Consider the following 19,627-nt stretch of genomic DNA (forward strand, 5'->3'; position numbering starts at 1 on the left):
GTGGGACACCTTTTGAAGTGTACATGTAGTTTGGCACCTTGGCCTTTCGCGCCTCTGACAGCCCCCCATGCCAGCGGGCATCCACCGGCGCGAACCGCCTTTGATACAGGGGGGTGGGATGGATGGGCCTGGGGCGTGCAGACAAGGCACAGCAAGACTGCTGAAAGGAGACACACTTATGTGGATTGCAGGGAGGCGGCCTGCCTCAGGGGAGGCCTGCCTGGAGACACGGGGTCTGAGGAGACCATGTGAACAATGGCCCCTTGGCGTGGGACACCTTTTGAAGTGTACATGTAGTTTGGCACCTTGGCCGTTTGCGCCCGTCACAGCCCCCCATGCCAGCGCGCATCCACCAGCGCGAACCGCCTTTGATACAGGGGGGTGGGATGGATGGCCCTGGGGCGTGCAGATAAGGCACAGGAAGACTGCTGAATGGAGACACACTTATGTGGATAGCAGGGGGGCGGCCTGCTTCAAGGGTGCTTCAAGGGGAGGCCTGGCTGGAGACACGGGGTCTGAGGAGGCCATGTGACCGATGGCCCCTTGGCGTGGGACACCTTTTGAAGTGTACATGTAGTTTGGCACCTTGGCCTTTCGCGCCCCTGACAGCCCCCCATGCCAGCGCGCATCCACCGGCGCGAACCGCCTTTATATCAATATACAGTATATCGCCTTTATATCAATGATAGTATATCGTTGCTTATCAATAACAAATGCCACATACCGGAGATTCTTGTGAGCACAAACCCACACTTCAACCAGTGTATTATAGTGGTCAAGACCCTAAGGCCTGTATAATCCAATGGTAATTGTTAGCATAGATATATGTGTGACTTTTATAGAGACATAACCTACTGAAAGACTTTGAACAAGTGTTATTTAGTGCATGCATTATCGAGAATATGTTATGTTAGCTTAGATAGATAGTGACCACCCTGCTTCACAGCGACCAGACCTTCACCCATTCGGAGCACAGATGTCTGACGTCCATCCTTGAATGGAGACACACTTGATTCATTTAAAAAATCGAGACAACCGTTGTTAAAAAATATGTGGTGTTTTATTTTGTATCTTATTTCATGACACAAAAATACAAGACTTTAAAGATTATACAGGTCAGGTTGCAGCACAGCGAGAGAAAATCCCCTGTACTGACCGCTGTCACTCGGGAACGTTTCTCTAATGGCACGAACGGCACAGGCGGGTATCACTCTTCGAACGCGGTGTCCAAGCAAGGAACGATAGGCCACCAGCCTGCACCACCTGTGAAAAGGAATGAAACAAACTGTTTTTAAATGACCAAGATAAGTTTAATAAACGTTTGTTGTCAATGACAATTCTTGTAACTAATGGCATTTTACACGGACAAATGCTATCTAGACAATGCACACCATTGAACGACTTACATGCGTTACAATGATATGTAGATGTAATTTTGGATTTAGTAGAAGAACATGAAATAGGAGTGCCATGACAAGCAGAGTATACTTACTCGTTACTCGGATTAGGAGGACGAACAGTTGCTCGAAGTTCGTGCATAAGCACCATCATTATTCTCAACACGGCCCGTGTGAGGCAGGCTGCCCTGAAGTCTGGCAGCTCGGTGATGCATTGCGGTCGTGGCTCGCCTTCCGAAATGTAGGCCAGGCATCCCGAGTTTTCTCGGCAGCAGCAGTTCTCGTCCTCAGTTGGCATTAGCTCGCACCGATTGCATGTGCACCAGGTGGAGACGCCGTCCATTCGACTAGGCTCAGGCTCTTCATCTGTTGATTCGTCCTGCCAACTGCCGTCCGAATCCCCATCGTTTTCGCGTGCTTCCCTTTCCAGTAGTTCCTCCTCGGTATACTCGAGCTCGTACCTGTAGGGCATTATTGTAGCCATTGTGTGTTAAACAAACTAAAATAATTTATGGCAGTGGTACTGGTATCTGTTCACACGGGCTACAAGCGGCGAAGGTAGCTGACCAGAGCACTGAAACGAGTCACAGAATACTCAAAGTAACACAGAGAGAGGAATGGAATCGAAAATCTGCTGCTGTGTGTTGTGAAACGGTCTGTTTATACTTATTGAGGAAAGAGGCGTCCTGCCATTTCCATGGCGACACGTCATTAGCTAAAGCGCAGCGAATGTTGACACGAGACGTGCTTTGGCGTTGGGAAATGGGCGGTACGAGGCTGCTGATGACAGGCTCAGGGGCGGGGGAATTGATTTAGTGCCGCAAAAGCAGGTCAGCCAGGGCGATCGGGGAAAAGATAGGATTATCAGAAAATGGCAGCTCCCTGGTGCTTGTTTTCGCATGCGTTTAATGGACGAAAACTCGGGTAAGGTCCATAGGAAAGTTTTCTAAAATCGAGCCACTTAGGCTTAAAAAAACATGGCCGACCCGTAGGGACTATAAACATTTTTACTAGACCATGCCTTTAAGAGCGCTCTCAGGCTTTCCCATGTCAGTTTTCAGATACTAGGTCTGTCTGGGCTTTTTGACTCACCTCACTTTGCATTCTGTACTCGTAGATCTGCTTTAGAGTGGGAAAATAAAACTGCAAGGACATTATAAAAATACAGAATGGCATTAGATAGAAACTCATGGTAACAGTAGTCACCTGAAAATATCTCTATGTACAACTCCCCACTGAAACAACAAAAGGTTACATAACGGAGTGCACACCACCTGAAGACACTTGTGTTTACTAAACTTCCCTAAACAGCACAGTCGCCCACCACAGGTAAACCAACACAACTCTCCACACTCCTTAAACACCACTCTGGTAGAAACCAATGTATGTTACTGTAATGCGTGTGTGAAAATGAACTAAAACATTACGCCGGTGCGCTGGCATTTTGGACATTCACTTCCAAACCGCAATGAAAGTCTACGTTTCTCTGAGCTCAGTTAGAAGGCAGACATGAATTCTGCAATGATTGAAATATTATATTATGAAACAGAGGAGCTCACTATGAAGGATAGTTGTTGTATTGTTCACTCAAGGACGAGCCGAGAAGGGAGTCATAGATGTGCAGCTGCATTGATAGGAGTGCTGGGAAAGAGCGGGCGGAACACAAGCTGGGTTTTTCCACTACTGCCTGGATTTTTCTGCTCTTTGCCTTCCATGCTTGCTGTCTGTCCTTCAGTCGGGCACAGTTTGCAACCCATGAGGGGCAGGGATTTGTCCCCCATAAGAAGAGAGGTATCCTGATGAGGAGACAGAGAATTGCAACCCCAAGTGATGAAGTCTCGCTGGGAGGGAGGATGCTTCACTTCAGACCCCGTTAGTACCTGTGATCTCTCTGCCTACCTGCCTCGGGACTGGGTAGTGTCGTCGTGGCTGAGATGTAGCTCTTTCCTACAAGTGCACTAACGCTGATGTAAACCCGTCGTAACTATTTCTGTTTGTGTGTCTATGTATAACCAATTGCATTTATTCCAATTGTGATTTACATGCTCATTATATTTGTGTGAATAAAGGGCCTCTAAAGAGGCAATTATATTCCAATCATTCGTCTATGTGTGTATTATTGCCTTCCTGAGTCCAAGAACGTTTGGTCCGTGTAATAGGGTGAGTAGTTCTAAGGTCATTACACGTTTCAGAAAAGCAAAACAGTCATCAACATACAACACACATGAACCACTGCTCCAGAAAAATTCCCACAATATATAAAACGTACACACCACTAAGCACCTTATCTGTTGAGAAACGTAAACATAAACATTGCAGCAAAGCAGCCTTGTCCTACTCCTAAGTTAGTCCCATATCACGTCTCTGGCAGATCCTGGAACTCCAAGAAACAGTGAAAATGGTAGACTGTGCTACACAAGACAGACTCAATAACATAGCATAATAGGGCATAGGAAATAGTGTTACTCATTTTCCTGTGGTGCAGTACCCTGGACAGCCCATGTCACTTTCGTGACGGCAGCAAAAGGGAAAGAAAATGAATGTTGGTTCTGCTGAGGCCAGTCTTCTATAGCAAAAGAGAAGACATTGGCCCTCATTCCGACTCTTCTGCCTGTCAGGAAAAAGGTGCCGGTATTTCCATGTACCAGCACTTTTCCGGACCAACAGGGTACAAATTTGCAGGTGTTCTACCCCCAGCCAAGAACTGGAGGTAAATCAGGCCCCCAACACCATAAAACAGCCAATATACCGGTGCCAGTTATACCAGCAATCCCCTCCATGGAGGGGAAGGAACACTGTTGCTGGCACCTGTTATACCGGGATATCAGGTGCCAGTAACAGTAGGTCTGTATGCCCGTATTCTGGCAGAGTTACCACCAGGATACCGGCAAACTCGGATGACTACCATTATTTGCCCAGGATCACACAATTTGGCTTAACAGTGAACCTGGGATTTTAAACTACTCTAAAGTTTACACAGCTGAACACATATCTCCAAACTCCCCCAGAGCCAAATATTTGCATTGGGGAATTCAAGGCCTACAATAATGCTGTCGTGTAGAGCAGCGCTCTCGAGTTTACCATGGCTAGATGTGATAAAGCCACCCAGTCCTATTTTTGCTTGGGATTCTCGGGTTTGCCGTTTTCCTAAATTTGAGACGGGTAAGAAAAATGTGCAAGTCCCAGAACCCAAATGGAAAAAACAGGACTGGGTGACCTTGCGCGTGGCCACAGGAAACTTGAGAACTGATAATTGATTTGCAAAATACACCACTTGTATGAAAGCAAACTTACAATGTGTACCTTCGAAAAGAAACACGTTCAGCCAAAAGAATATTGTTTTAGGCTTAGTGCCCACACGCTGACCGGGAAACTAGATGTCTCAGAATGCAAAATAATGCAAGCCTGGAATGTGCTACACTTTGCGCCACTGTACACGAATCACTTTTAGACTCACAAAAAAGTTGATTGGTAATGGCACCTTTGTGGCAAACATCTGGCAAACATCTAGCTTGCATATGTTTGGGCACTTGGCACTGATGGGACCCCTATTGGCGAGGCAACATCCTGTGCGGCGGCTTGCAGATGGAAAGATCCCATCAAGGCCAAATGCCTAAACATATGCAAAAGAAGGAAGCAGTGAGAGCTCAGCCAGAACAAAGGAGTCAGGCCCAAAGTAGGGTGACCAGATGTCCTGGTTTTCCTGGGACAGTCCTGGGAAATCGCCCTCCGTCCCAGGAGTTTTTTAATTTTATAAACCTTGTCCCGGGTTTGCAAGTGTTGGTGCCTATGGTCCCGGTTTTTGCCGGGACACGATTTCGAAACCCCGAAATCGGGCGTGGCGTGACTCTTACTGCATGAATGGGGGCGTTAATTCTTTTCACGCTCCCATTTCCTCCCCCTTCCGCTCCCCGCCTACTCTCCTCCAATGAGAGAAGTGTATCTGTGAGCACACTCCCTTCATGCTCCCCCCCTGCAACATGCCAGTGACATAGAAGTAGGACTACAGTATTATTAGTGTTTACTTTAGTTCTACTTCTACTTATATGACTTGTCCCATGGTTTTTTTTTTTTTTTTTTGGGCTCTGGTCACACTAGCGCAAAGTCGCTTGTAATAAGCGCACTTGGCAACACTGGTTGTGGTGTCCCCTCTGCTGTGTCCCTCCTCCTCGAGTGCATCCTCTCTGTCTCCTGGTGAACCTAGTAACGTGGCGTTATGGCGCCCCCTGTGTCTTTCCAGGTGCACCAAGTGACGTGGCATTGTGGCGCCCCCTGTGCTGCTGCTCACCAAGTGGCATGGCACCCTGGCCCTAAAAAATTTAAAAAAAAACACACACATGCACCCCGTTCTGGAGCGAAAGAAGCCACAGCGCAGTATGAAAATGACATCAATTTAGCGCCATGATCCACGCCCAGTTCATCCACTTCACCCGGTCGCAAGGCTGGCCCTGCTCTTGCAGTGGCACCCCTTTCACACTGGAGCCCTGGAATGATCATCACGACAGAGTACGGCCTTCTGCCTCCAGCCTCCTCTCCCAAGTCAGGGGCTTGCGCCGTCCCTGCACTTAATGTTGCCTTAACCCTCTCCTATCTGTTCCTTAGGAGCATAGCTGCCAAGTGGCCCCATGCCATGTGTGAAACCGTGAACCATTCCTGCTTTTCCCATTGCATGCTGGGATTTGTAGTCAGGCCCGATTCTTGGCCTGGACGAAGCGGGCAGTTGCCCGGGGTGCAATTGCCCCAGGGGGGTGCATTTGCCCATGGAGGCGAAATGTTGCTATCGGGTGCGATTACCTTGCGGTGAGTAGCGGCAGTAGGTGCTGCCTCTTCCTCTTCTAACCCACGTAACGTTACGTGAGTCAGAGAGGCACAGCCCGGGCCACCATTTTTTTTAAGTATCGCGCTGCACCGAAATCCTTTTTGTTCCAGCAACCGCCAATTCAGCCATATTGATCAGTCGTCCAGTGCCATGATGTTCCTTTGAGATGAAGTAAGTTTATGCTTTATAGATAATATTAAAGCTTAAGAGAGGGGTGGGAAGGGCTCTGCGTTGGTTTGAACGTGCGTTTACATTCCAATGCGGCAAAGACATAACTGAATTGATTTGATGGTAATCGGCACTTTTTTGAACTTCAGAGACCGCCGCAATATTATGGATGCTGTTCTTTTCTGTCTTTGCAAAATCCCTTCTGAGCGAGTAACAGAAGTTGCACTCTGTTCTTTTAATTGATCGCAATACTCATCCTAATTAAAACATTTCAATAAATTGCAAATCATACATATCGATGTGGACACCTTCTGCTTTTGCTCGGGTCCACAATCACGCAAGGAACCCTATGGCTGCGCATTAATTTAAGGCACAAGTGCTGTTGGGGCGCTTTTATGGAATGGCTTGTTTCCCAAAAGTGGTGAATGTGTTGGATTGCAAACACGTTCGTCTTGTACTGCCACCAGGGCGTGAAGAGATATTCTGCAAACATAGCATGACATACTCTATAAATGTGGCTTGTGCAGCAAGCATGAACAGTTTGCTAGCTCAACCCATGACAGCTACAGATGCCAGTGCCAGAGCCATACCTGTAATAATAAGATGTCTCCCACAGGAAGGAGGATGCCTGTTCAGTATGTGCAGCAGTTGAGAGAGTTTGCATAACTGAGTCCAAATAACCGAACCAACTCAGGAAGATGGCAAACTACTGTTTTATTAACAATTATCTAAAACAGGGAGTTACAATGAACATCAACGGATGGACGCTCGATTCCTCTCAGGGATCTTTTCACACAACATAGACTTTATACTAAAAATACATCAGAGGTGACATCATACTACGTGGCAATAATGAAAAACCTACCAGGGACTTACTAGGCAACACAATGTAATAAAACCTGTTTTCATTTATATAGCAGTGATTTATTGACATTGGGTAGGAGTTACTAAACTGTGGAGTGTAGTTAGGGAGTCGCGCACATGTTGTGCTGGGGATGCACATTTTAGTGTTGCGCCCTGGGCACCAAATGGACTAGAAACTGCCCTACTTTGTTTTCCCTTTGTTTGTATGGCACCACAAGTCCCAGCATGCAAAGGGGAAGGCAGTGCTTTAAGTGGGATGATAAGTGGAGACGTGTGTGGCTTAAGTGCTGGGTGTGACCAAAGGTGGAGGCAGCTGGTTTAGGCTCCGACTGCATGCACCAAACAATACATAGGGCCTCATAACGACTTTTGCGTAATGGGTTAACGGGCTCCGCTAATGGAGGCAGACCCGTTAAACCCATTACGCAAAATTACGAGGTCCCCTCGCGGGACCCGGTAAGGACGCCTTACCGGGTCCCGCGAGGGACCAGGGAGCTAAGAACGGGCCGGTCATAATCGGCCCGTTGTTAGCTCCCTCTCCCATTCCCATTGAACCCTATGGGGGCTCAGATGGGAATGGGGAAGGTCCGGGCCCGCGTTCCCAGAGGGAGGAATTACCGGGCCCTCCAAACTGAGAGTAGCCCGGTAATTCCCCATTCTGGGAACCCGGACCCGGTTTTAGTGGCAGCCATGCCGCCAATAGCGGCATGGTTAGCGCCAAACCCGTAATGAGGCCCATAACCTTGTGAGGGGCCATGCATATTGTTAACGCAAGAATCAGTCCCACAAATAAATAAACGTAGGATAAATAACAGAAATCAGTTGGGGGGTTTCAGTTTAAGAACATTGTTTTACTTTGTAGCAGTCAGTCTTTTTTGGAGAAGTCGGAACACCTCGTTATCAAGACGAAACGATTAGCATTAAAGCAACAAAAAAAAAACAACACAGGATCTTTGAATGCGGACTATGAAGTGCCTGTGTGTTTAAAAAAAAAAAAAAGAATGTACATTGTGCATCCTGATAACGACCTTCTCTAAAAATGTTTTTTTTTAAAACAGAGGAAATTACAAAATAAAATAATGTTCTTCAACTGAAACAGACGCACCAGAGTCCTCGGGTGTGTGTAGGTTGGCACGAGGAACGTCTGTTTTGTTGTGCCGCCGGAATGCCTCAGTGACTGTAGTTACAAGTAGCAAGTGGCAGGGAAGTCTGGCGCGCGCTGCTGCTCCTCCAAGCAGCTGGTACACGCTCCTTGCCTTCCCTGCCCGGCCGTCTGCACGTGCAGGTGGTGTTACGCATCACTGGTCATCAGCAGGAGTTCTAATGAACGCAAGGACTGCTCTGAAGGGCATCGGCCAATGAGCATCCGGCCCGCGCATCCGGCTGGCGCAGGAATTATTCATGTGCCGAAGAGCGGGCAGCAGGCAGGGTGCGGCAGCCTGAGGGTGGCATGGTTACTACAGCGCCAATGGAGGAGCGAAGGGCTGGTCACTTGTGCACAGACGTGCAGCTCATTTCTGGAAGGTTTGTGCACCTGTTGTATTTCATGGCACAGGATTACAACTAGGACTGGAGGTGAAACTGGAACTGTGGAGAATATTAATAAGAAGTACCATTAGGAAGATATCGGCCTCATTCCGAGTATGGTAGTGAGGGAGAAAATGGTGGTAACGTAGCCGTTAACGCTGCATTCCTGCTCCGCCATTCTACGCGTTTGGCTGGCGGTGGGGTGTAGGATTTACCTCCAGCAAAAAGCTGGAGGTGAATCCGCCACTCTGCTGCCAAATTTCAGAGGAATTACCGCTGCGAAACTACCGCCAGAGTCAATTCGGCCAGAATCCCCATGGAGTCCTATGGACTCTGAAAATGGGCACTTACACCGCCATGCCACCACTTGTTATTCCGCTGTATGTCTACGAGACCAAATGGCAGTAACAGTAATCGTAATTGATTATGGCGGTAGTTCGGCAGAATTACTGCTGAACTACCGGCAAACTCGTAACTGAGTGCAGACAGGAACTAGGAAGTTGTATAGCAGGACGTGTCTGAGTGCAGACAGGAACTAGGAAGTTGTACAGCAGGAAGTGACTGAATGCAGACAGGAACTAGGAAGTTGTACAGCAGAAAGTGACTGAATGCAGACAGGAACTAGGAAGTTGTACAGCAGAAAGTGACTGAATGCAGACAGGAACTAGGAAGTTGTACAGCAGGAAGTGACTGAATGCAGACAGGAACTAGGAAGTTGTACAGCAGAAAGTGATTGAGTGCAGACAAGAACTAGGAAGTTGTACAGCAGGACGTGACTGAGTGCAGACAGGAACTAGGAAGTTGTATAGCAGGAAGTGGCTGAGTGCAGACAGGAACTAGAAAGTTGTACATCATGAAGCGACTGAGAGCAGAGAAGAACCGGGAAGGATATAGAGCAGGAAGTGCTTGTGAGCATTCAGGAAACGGGAACGTTGTAGAACATGAAGTGACTGGGAAGTGGCACACCAGCAGCACGTTGCTGTGAGCAGACTTGAACTGGGAAAGCTCTACACCGCAAAGTGACTGCAGACACAATAAAGATTACCCAGATTATAGTGAAAGGATTCTTGATACTATTGAAGACACAGAGGCAAACATTATGCTTCTCTTCCTTTAATTGCCTATCAGTTCAACCCATTTCATGGGTGGCACCTGCCACAGAGTCAGCCCACTCGCCCGCCAATCCCCTTGCCTGTCCATAAGCGTCCATGGAGCTCTCAACTGCAAAGGTGAAATCCTCTTTTTTTACACAACTCGGCCTAAGATTGATAGGTATGTTACAAGAAAGCAATTTTAGGCCTAGAATAGATCTAAAAACACTACATCTCCCATGTCCCACAGATGTATTGTGTAGTTCTAATAAAGTGATGCCATTCACAATCCTGATCCTGAGGCTACTCCGCTTCAGGGACCCTTTAGGCTCTACCTCTCCTCTAGTCCTTCCCCTCACTTTCGCAATCTGCAGCCTCATCTTCCTTCACTTATTTAGCAGACAGGAACTGGTCAGATTGAATACCAGAAAGTGATGATGGGCAGACAGGAACTGGTCAGGTTGAATACCAAGAAGTAACCGATGAGCAGACAGGAACTGGTCAAGATGAATACCAGAAAGTGATGATGAGCAAACAGGAACTGGTCACTTTGAATACCAGAAAGTGAGGATGAGCAGACAGAAACTGGTCAGGTTGAATACCAGAAAGTCATGGCGAGCAGACGGGAAATTATCAGGTTGAATACTAGAAAGTGATGATGAGCAGACAGGAACTGGTCAGGTTGAATACCAGAAAGTGATGATGAGCAGACAGGAACTGGTTAGGTTGAATACCAGGAAGTGATGATGAGCAGACAGGAACTGGTCAGGATGAATACCAGAAAGTGATGATGAGCCAACATGAACTGGTCAGGTTGAATACCAGGAAGTGATGGATGAGCAGACAGGAACTGGTCAATTTGAATACCAGAAAGTGATGATGAGCAGACAGGAACTGGTCAGGTTGAATACCAGAAAGTGAGGATGAGCAGGCTGGAACTGGTCAGGTTAAATACCAAGAAGTGACCGATGAGCAGACAGGAACTGGTCAAGATGAATACCAGAAAGTGATAATGAGCAGACAGGTACTGGTCAGGTTGAATACCAAGAATTGACGGATGAGCAGAAAGGAACTGGCCAAGATGAATACCAGAAAGTGATGATCGGCAGACAGGAACTGGTCAGGTTGAATACCAAGAAGTGACCGATGAGCAGACAGGAACTGGTCAAGATGAATACCAGAAAGTGATGATGAGCAAACAGGAACTGGTCACGTTGAATACCAGGCAGCGACGGATGAGCAGACAGGAATTGGTCAAAATGAATACCAGAAAGTGATGATGAGCAGACATGAATTGGTCAGGTTGAATACCAGAAAGTGATGATGAGCAGACAGGATCTGGTTAGGTTGGATACCAGAAAGTGATGATGAGCAGACAGGAACTGGTCAGGTTCAATGTCAAGAAGTGACAGATTAGCAGACAGGAACTGATCAGGATGAACACCAGAAAGTGATGATGAGCAGACAGGAAATGGTCAGGTTGAATACTAGCAAGAGACGGATGAGCAGACAGGAACTGGTCAAGATGAATAGCAGAAAGTGATGATGAGCAGACAGGAACTGGTCAGGTGGAATATAAAGAAGTGACGGATTAGCAGACAGGAACTGGTCAAGTTTAATATCAGAAAGTGATGATGAGCAGACATGAATTGGTCAGGCTGAATACCAGAAAGTGATGATGAGCAGACAGGATCTGGTTAGGTTGGATACCAGAAAGTTATGATGAGCAGACAGGAACTGGTCAGGGTCAATGACAAGAAGTGACGGATTAGCATGCAGGAACTGGTCAGGTTGAATAACAGAAAGGGATGATGAGCAGAGAGGATCTGGTTAGGTTGGATACCAGAAAGTGATGATGAGCAGACTGTATCTGGTTAGGTTGGATACCAGAAAGTGATGATGAGCAGACAGGATCTGGTGTTAGGTTGGATACCAGAAAGTGATGATGAGCAGAATGGATCTGGTTAGGTTGGATACCAGAAAGTGATGATGAGCAGACTGGATCTGGTTAGGTTGGATACCAGAAGGTGATGATGAGCAGACTGGATCTGGTCAGGTTGAATACCAGGAAGTGATGGGTGAGCAGATAGGAACCAGTCAATTTGAATACCAGAAAGTGATGATGAGCAGACAGGAACTGGTCAGGTTGAATACCAGGAAGTAACGGATGAGCAGATAGGAACTGTTCAGGTTGAATACCAGAAAGTGATGATGAGCAGACAGGAAATGTTCAGGTTGAATACCAGAAAGTGCTGATGAGCAGACAGGATCTGGTTAGGTTGGATACCAGAAAGTGATGATGAGCAGACTGGAACTGGTCAGGTTAAATACCAAGAAGTGACCGACGAGCAGACAAGAACTGGTCAAGATGAATACCAGAAAGTGATGATGAGCAGACAGGTACTGGTCAGGTTGAATACCAAGAATTGATGGATGAGCAGAAAGGAACTGGCCAAGATGAATACCAGAAAGTGATGATGAGCAGACAGGAACTGGTTAGGTTGAATACCAAGAAGTGACCGATGAGCAGACAGGAACTGGTCAAGATGAATACCAGAAAGTGATGATGAGCAGACAGGAACAGGTCAGGTTGAATATAAAGAAGTGACGGATTAGCAGAGAGGAACCGGTCAAGTTGAATACCAGAAAGTGATGATGAGCAAACAGGAACTGGTCACGTTGAATACCAGGCAGCGACGGATGAGCAGACAGGAATTGGTCAAAATGAATACCAGAAAGTGATGGTGAGCAGACATGAATTGGTCAGGCTGAATACCAGAAAGTGATGATGAGCAGACAGGATCTGGTAAGGTTCAATGTCAAGAAGTGACAGATTAGCAGATAGGAACTGATCAGGATGAATACCAGAAAGTGATGATGAGCAGACAGGAACTGGTCAGGTTGAATGCCAACAAGGGACGGATGAGCAGATGGGAACTGGTCAAGATGAATACCAGAAAGTGATGCTGAGCAGACAGGAACTGGTCAGGGTGAATACCAGGAAGGGACGGATGAGCAGACAGGAACTGGACAAGATGAATACCAGAAAGTGATGATGAGGAGACAGGAACTGGTCAGGTTATATACCAAGAAGTGACCGATGAGCAGATCGGAACTGGTCAAGATAAATACCAGAAAGTGATGATGAGCAGACAGGAACTGGTCAGGTGGAATATAAAGAAGTGACAGATTAGCAGACAGGAATTGGTCAAGTTTAATACCAGAAAGTGATGATGAGCAGACATGAATTGGTCAGGTTGAATACCAGAAAGTGATGATGAGCAGACAGGATCTGGTTAGGTTGGATACCAGAGAGTGATGATGAGCAGACAGGAACTGGTCAGGTTCAATGCCAAGAAGTGACGGATTAGCAGACAGGAACTGCTCAGGTTGAATGCTAGAAAGTGATGATGAGCAGACAGGATCTGGTTAGGTTGGATACCAGAAAGTGATGATGAGCAGACTGGATCTGATTAGGTTGGATACCAGAAAGTGATGATGAGCAGACTGGAACTGGTCAGGTTAAATACCAAGAAGTGACCGATGAGCAGACAGGAACTGATCAGGATGAATACCAGAAAGTGATGGATGAGCAGACAGGAACTGGTCAATTTGAATACCAGAAAGTGATGATGGACAGACAGGAACTGGTCAGGTTGAATACCAGAAAGTGAGGATGAGCAGGCTGGAACTGGTCAGGTTAAATACCAAGAAGTGACCGATGAGCAGACAGGAACTGGTCAAGATGAATACCAGAAAGTGATAATGAGCAGACAGGAACTGGTCAGGTTGAATACCAAGAAGTGACCGATGAGCAGACAGGAACTGGTCAAGATGAATACCAGAAAGTGATGATGAGCAAACAGGAACTGGTCACGTTGAATACCAGGCAGCGACGGATGAGCAGACAGGAATTGGTCAAAATGAATACCAGAAAGTGATGATGAGCAGACATGAATTGGTCAGGTTGAATACCAGAAAGTGATGATGAGCAGACAGGATCTGGTTAGGTTGGATACCAGAAAGTGATGATGAGCAGACAGGAACTGGTCAGGTTCAATGTCAAGAAGTGACAGATTAGCAGACAGGAACTGATCAGGATGAACACCAGAAAGTGATGATGAGCAGACAGGAAATGGTCAGGTTGAATACTAGCAAGAGACGGATGAGCAGACAGAAACTGGTCAAGATGAATAGCAGAAAGTGATGATGAGCAGACAGGAACTGGTCAGGTGGAATATAAAGAAGTGACGGATTAGCAGACAGGAACTGGTCAAGTTTAATATCAGAAAGTGATGATGAGCAGACATGAATTGGTCAGGCTGAATACCAGAAAGTGATGATGAGCAGACAGGATCTGGTTAGGTTGGATACCAGAAAGTTATGATGAGCAGACAGGAACTGGTCAGGGTGAATGCCAAGAAGTGACGGATTAACATGCAGGAACTGGTCAGGTTGAATAACAGAAAGGGATGATGAGCAGAGAGGATCTGGTTAGGTTGGATACCAGAAAGTGATGATGAGCAGACTGTATCTGGTGTTAGGTTGGATACCAGAAAGTGATGATGAGCAGACAGGATCTGGTGTTAGGTTGGATACCAGAAAGTGATGATGAGCAGAATGGATCTGGTTAGGTTGGATACCAGAAAGTGATGATGAGCAGACTGGATCTGGTTAGGTTGGATACCAGAAGGTGATGATGAGCAGACTGGATCTGGTCAGGTTGAATACCAGGAAGTGATGGGTGAGCAGACAGGAACCGGTCAATTTGAATACCAGAAAGTGATGATGAGCAGACAGGAACTGTTCAGGTTGAATACCAGAAAGTGATGATGAGCAGACAGGAAATGATCAGGTTGAATACCAGAAAGTGCTGATGAGCAGAAAGGATCTGGTTAGGTTGGATACCAGAAAGTGATGATGAGCAGACTGGAACTGGTCAGGTTGAATACCAAGAATTGATGGATGAGCAGACAAGAACTGGTCAAGATGAATACCAGAAAGTGATGATGAGCAGACAGGTACTGGTCAGGTTGAATACCAAGAATTGATGGATGAGCAGAAAGGAACTGGCCAAGATGAATACCAGAAAGTGATGATGAGCAGACAGGAACTGGTCAGGTTGAATACCAAGAAGTGACCAATGAGCAGACAGGAACTGGTCAAGATGAATACCAGAAAGTGATGATGAGCAGACAGGAACAGGTCAGGTTGAATATAAAGAAGTGACGGATTAGCAGAGAGGAACCGGTCAAGTTGAATACCAGAAAGTGATGATGAGCAAACAGGAACTGGTCACGTTGAATACCAGGCAGCGACGGATGAGCAGACAGGAATTGGTCAAAATGAATACCAGAAAGTGATGGTGAGCAGACATGAATTGGTCAGGCTGAATACCAGAAAGTGATGATGAGCAGACAGGATCTGGTAAGGTTCAATGTCAAGAAGTGACAGATTAGCAGATAGGAACTGATCAGGATTAATACCAGAAAGTGATGATGAGCAAACAGGAACTGGTCACGTTGAATACCAGGCAGCGACGGATGAGCAGACAGGAATTGGTCAAAATGAATACCAGAAAGTGATGATGAGCAGACATGAATTGGTCAGGTTGAATACCAGAAAGTGATGATGAGCAGACAGGATCTGGTTAGGTTGGATACCAGAAAGTGATGATGAGCAGACAGGAACTGGTCAGGTTCAATGTCAAGAAGTGACAGATTAGCAGACAGGAACTGATCAGGATGAACACCAGAAAGTGATGATGAGCAGACAGGAAATGGTCAGGTTGAATACTAGCAAGAGACGGATGAGCAGACAGGAACTGGTCAAGATGAATAGCAGAAAGTGATGATGAGCAGACAGGAACTGGTCAGGTGGAATATAAAGAAGTGACGGATTAGCAGACAGGAACTGGTCAAGTTTAATATCAGAAAGTGATGATGAGCAGACATGAATTGGTCAGGCTGAATACCAGAAAGTGATGATGAGCAGACAGGATCTGGTTAGGTTGGATACCAGAAAGTTATGATGAGCAGACAGGAACTGGTCAGGGTCAATGCCAAGAAGTGACGGATTAGCATGCAGGAACTGGTCAGGTTGAATAACAGAAAGGGATGATGAGCAGAGAGGATCTGGTTAGGTTGGATACCAGAAAGTGATGATGAGCAGACTGTATCTGGTTAGGTTGGATACCAGAAAGTGATGATGAGCAGACAGGATCTGGTGTTAGGTTGGATACCAGAAAGTGATGATGAGCAGAATGGATCTGGTTAGGTTGGATACCAGAAAGTGATGATGAGCAGACTGGATCTGGTTAGGTTGGATACCAGAAGGTGATGATGAGCAGACTGGATCTGGTCAGGTTGAATACCAGGAAGTGATGGGTGAGCAGATAGGAACCAGTCAATTTGAATACCAGAAAGTGATGATGAGCAGACAGGAACTGGTCAGGTTGAATACCAGGAAGTAACGGATGAGCAGATAGGAACTGTTCAGGTTGAATACCAGAAAGTGATGATGAGCAGACAGGAAATGTTCAGGTTGAATACCAGAAAGTGCTGATGAGCAGACAGGATCTGGTTAGGTTGGATACCAGAAAGTGATGATGAGCAGACTGGAACTGGTCAGGTTAAATACCAAGAAGTGACCGACGAGCAGACAAGAACTGGTCAAGATGAATACCAGAAAGTGATGATGAGCAGACAGGTACTGGTCAGGTTGAATACCAAGAATTGATGGATGAGCAGAAAGGAACTGGCCAAGATGAATACCAGAAAGTGATGATGAGCAGACAGGAACTGGTCAGGTTGAATACCAAGAAGTGACCGATGAGCAGACAGGAACTGGTCAAGATGAATACCAGAAAGTGATGATGAGCAAACAGGAACTGGTCACGTTGAATACCAGGCAGCGACGGATGAGCAGACAGGAATTGGTCAAAATGAATACCAGAAAGTGATGATGAGCAGACATGAATTGGTCAGGTTGAATACCAGAAAGTGATGATGAGCAGACAGGATCTGGTTAGGTTGGATACCAGAAAGTGATGATGAGCAGACAGGAACTGGTCAGGTTCAATGTCAAGAAGTGACAGATTAGCAGACAGGAACTGATCAGGATGAACACCAGAAAGTGATGATGAGCAGACAGGAAATGGTCAGGTTGAATACTAGCAAGAGACGGATGAGCAGACAGGAACTGGTCAAGATGAATACCAGAAAGTGATGATGAGCAGACAGGAACTGGTCAGGTGGAATATAAAGAAGTGACGGATTAGCAGACAGGAACTGGTCAAGTTTAATATCAGAAAGTGATGATGAGCAGACATGAATTGGTCAGGCTGAATACCAGAAAGTGATGATGAGCAGACAGGATCTGGTTAGGTTGGATACCAGAAAGTTATGATGAGCAGACAGGAACTGGTCAGGGTGAATGCCAAGAAGTGACGGATTAGCATGCAGGAACTGGTCAGGTTGAATAACAGAAAGGGATGATGAGCAGAGAGGATCTGGTTAGGTTGGATACCAGAAAGTGATGATGAGCAGACTGTATCTGGTTAGGTTGGATACCAGAAAGTGATGATGAGCAGACAGGATCTGGTGTTAGGTTGGATACCAGAAAGTGATGATGAGCAGAATGGATCTGGTTAGGTTGGATACCAGAAAGTGATGATGAGCAGACTGGATCTGGTTAGGTTGGATACCAGAAGGTGATGATGAGCAGACTGGATCTGGTCAGGTTGAATACCAGGAAGTGATGGGTGAGCAGACAGGAACCGGTCAATTTGAATACCAGAAAGTGATGATGAGCAGACAGGAACTGTTCAGGTTGAATACCAGAAAGTGATGATGAGCAGACAGGAAATGATCAGGTTGAATACCAGAAAGTGCTGATGAGCAGAAAGGATCTGGTTAGGTTGGATACCATAAAGTGATGATGAGCAGACTGGAACTGGTCAGGTTAAATACCAAGAAGTGACCGATGAGCAGACAAGAACTGGTCAAGATGAATACCAGAAAGTGATGATGAGCAGACAGGTACTGGTCAGGTTGAATACCAAGAATTGATGGATGAGCAGAAAGGAACTGGCCAAGATGAATACCAGAAAGTGATGATGAGCAGACAGGAACTGGTCAGGTTGAATACCAAGAAGTGACCGATGAGCAGACAGGAACTGGTCAAGATGAATACCAGAAAGTGATGATGAGCAGACAGGAACAGGTCAGGTTGAATATAAAGAAGTGACGGATTAGCAGAGAGGAACCGGTCAAGTTGAATACCAGAAAGTGATGATGAGCAAACAGGAACTGGTCACGTTGAATACCAGGCAGCGACGGATGAGCAGACAGGAATTGGTCAAAATGAATACCAGAAAGTGATGGTGAGCAGACATGAATTGGTCAGGCTGAATACCAGAAAGTGATGATGAGCAGACAGGATCTGGTAAGGTTCAATGTCAAGAAGTGACAGATTAGCAGATAGGAACTGATCAGGATGAATACCAGAAAGTGATGATGAGCAGACAGGAACTGGTCAGGTTGAATGCCAGCAAGGGACGGATGAGCAGATGGGAACTGGTCAAGATGAATACCAGAAAGTGATGATGAGCAGACAGGAACTGGTCAGGTTATATACCAAGAAGTGACCGATGAGCAGATGGGAACTGGTCAAGATAAATACCAGAAAGTGATGATGAGCAGACAGGAACTGGTCAGGTGCAATATAAAGAAGTGACAGATTAGCAGACAGGAATTGGTCAAGTTTAATACCAGAAAGTGATGATGAGCAGACATGAATTGGTCAGGTTGAATACCAGAAAGTGATGATGAGCAGACAGGATCTGGTTAGGTTGGATACCAGAGAGTGATGATGAGCAGACAGGAACTGGTCAGGTTCAATGCCAAGAAGTGACGGATTAGCAGACAGGAACTGCTCAGGTTGAATGTCAGAAAGTGATGATGAGCAGACAGGATCTGGTTAGGTTAGATACCAGAAAGTGATGATGAGCAGACTGGATCTGATTAGGTTGGATACCAGAAAGTGATGATGAGCAGACTGGAACTGGTCAGGTTAAATACCAAGAAGTGACCGATGAGCAGACAGGAACTGATCAGGATGAATACCAGAAAGTGATGATGAGCAGACAGGAACTGGTCAGGGTTAATACCAGGAAGAGACGGATGAGCAGACAGGAACTGTACAAGATGAATACCAGAAAGTGATGATGAGCAGACAGAAACTGGTCAGGTGGAATATAAAGAAGTGACAGATTAGCAGACAGGAACTGGTCAAGTTTAATACCAGAAAGTGATGATGAGCAAACATGAATCGGTCAGGTTGAATACCAGAAAGTGATGATGAGCAGACAGGATCTGGTTAGGTTGGATACCAGAAAGTGATGATAAGCAGACAGGAACTGGTCAGGTTCAATGCCAAGAAGTGACAGAATAGTAGACAGGAACTGGTCAGGTTGAATACCAGAAAGTGATGATGAGCAGACAGGAACTGGTCAGGTTGAATGCCAGCAAGGGACGGATGGGCAGATGGGAACTGGTCAAGATGAATACCAGAAAGTGATGCTGAGCAGACAGGAACTGGTCAGGGTGAATACCAGAAAGTGATGATGAGCAAACATGAATCGGTCAGGTTGAATACCAGAAAGTGATGATGAGCAGACAGGATCTGGTTAGGTTGGATACCAGAAAGTGATGATAAGCAGACAGGAACTGGTCAGGTTCAATGCCAAGAAGTGACAGAAT

At 46.3% G+C, this 19,627-nt stretch overlaps 1 long non-coding RNA gene across 1 annotated transcript in view; it reads left to right on the top strand.

Moving 5' to 3' along the window:
• The first annotated feature begins 6,207 nt into the window (after positions 1-6,207).
• The window catches only part of LOC138473537 (uncharacterized), a 75,988-nt gene continuing 62,568 nt past the window's right edge, over positions 6,208-19,627 (top strand). Inside the window, exon 1 of the long non-coding RNA XR_011268770.1 lies at positions 6,208-6,387. This is a non-coding gene — a long non-coding RNA (uncharacterized lncRNA). The remainder of the gene's footprint in view (positions 6,388-19,627) is intronic.

Source organism: Ambystoma mexicanum, chromosome 8 (genome assembly GCF_040938575.1).
Source record: "Ambystoma mexicanum isolate Mex_15411 chromosome 8, UKY_AmexF1_1, whole genome shotgun sequence".
Lineage (NCBI taxonomy): Eukaryota > Metazoa > Chordata > Amphibia > Caudata > Ambystomatidae > Ambystoma > Ambystoma mexicanum.